This window comes from Pteropus alecto, unplaced genomic scaffold (assembly GCF_000325575.1).
Source record: "Pteropus alecto unplaced genomic scaffold, ASM32557v1 scaffold110, whole genome shotgun sequence".
Taxonomy (NCBI): Eukaryota; Metazoa; Chordata; class Mammalia; order Chiroptera; family Pteropodidae; genus Pteropus; species Pteropus alecto.
The window spans coordinates 9,742,957-9,744,376 of record NW_006431920.1 but is presented as its reverse complement, the minus strand read 5'-3'; the positions used below and the strand labels follow the sequence as shown (position 1 = coordinate 9,744,376).

The window sequence follows — 1,420 nt, the reverse complement described above, 5'->3', positions numbered from 1 at the left end:
CCTCATCTTAACATCTGTAACCATGCTATTACCAAATAAGGTCGTGCATTCGGAAGTACTGGGATTAGGGCTTTGACATATGAATTTTGTGGGGATACACCAGCTTATAACAGGTGGGTCTCACACGTTGAGTTTTAGGGCACAGTTCACATGTTCTGCTTAGACACAGCTGACTCCCACCCTGGTGTCTTGTTTCATCCCCTCAATATTCTGTGAGACAAGGGGCCAAGCACATTCCTTTCAGTGAAAGAGGCCTGGAGAGCACAGCCGCTCTCCATACACGGTGATGTCCTGTGGGCACCCTGCTCCCCAGCTGTGGCCATGGCAGCTTAACGAGCCTCTCTGAACCCTGGTGTGGGAAGGCTGACATGGGTCCCAGCACCGGGCTGCTGGCCTAAAGCAGGGCGTTGGACAGACGAACAGCTGTCCTCTCCCTCTCCCCCTTGTGCTGCTCTGAATCTGAAAATCTTCTTGGGGTTGGAGAAGGCAAATTACACGTCCAAGGTCACAGGGGGAAACCTTTTCTCTACACAGAGCACCATCATGGCCAGCCCCCTGCCCCTTCCCGCCCCAGGCTTGTTTTTTCTCCTCTCTTGGGCCTGGCCAGTTCCACCTTCCCCTGCCCGTCAGCTCCATGCCAAGTTCTCCACCAACATCCTCTTAACTTTTTCTAAGGATTCAAGGATGTGGCCTCAAGGCATATTTTTTCCTAAGCTAGAAATTTTATTAAAATTGAAAAATGCTTATGCATGTTCTATTTACAGTGATCTTTCTTCATTTATAGAAGATAACAATGTTACCTATCTTATGAGATATTAATAAGATTAAATAAGTTAATTGCAGCAAAGGACTTAAAACATTCTTTGATACATTTTAAGGGTCAAGGCGTATTATTGAGGGTCTGTTCTACACATGGCCTTGAACTTGGTGCCCAGTTTCAGCGAGATCCCAGAGGGTCAAATTGGGACCTAGTAGTTCCTTCCAGAGACCTTTATTCTTGGAAAAAGAGATGTTTCCTCGGGGAGTAGTGGGGACAGAGAGATGTGGAAACGGAGCCACAGAATCTTAAAGCTGGATGGAACATTGGAACCCTACTATACCAGGCCCGCTGGCTACAGGTGGGGAAATGGTGGCGGGGGGGAGGGGAAGTAATGTACGAAGGTCAAATGCTGGGTGGTTCCTGGTGGCAGAAGCAGGGCATCTGGGCCTATATCCGGACTGCTTCCCCGTGCAGTGAGCTCATTTTCCAAGGTTGGAGGGGCTTGTGCTTGTGGAGGTGTCGCCTCCAGGACTCTTGAGGGGAAGGGAGTCTAAAAGCAAGGTGGGGGTGGGAATCTTGGGATTGGGGGACTGGAAGGCTGTGCCCCTGCCCCCAGCGATGCGTGGGGCGCCTGGAGAAGGGGCTGGCGGGCAGGTGGGG

At 50.7% G+C, this 1,420-nt stretch overlaps 1 protein-coding gene across 1 annotated transcript in view; it reads left to right on the top strand.

The window, feature by feature from the left end:
• Positions 1-1,263: 1,263 nt before the first annotated feature.
• Positions 1,264-1,420, top strand: part of SLC4A3 (solute carrier family 4 member 3) — a 13,822-nt gene continuing 13,665 nt past the window's right edge. Inside the window, exon 1 of the mRNA XM_015585461.2 lies at positions 1,264-1,321. The gene's annotated coding sequence lies outside the window, so the exon portion shown is untranslated. The remainder of the gene's footprint in view (positions 1,322-1,420) is intronic.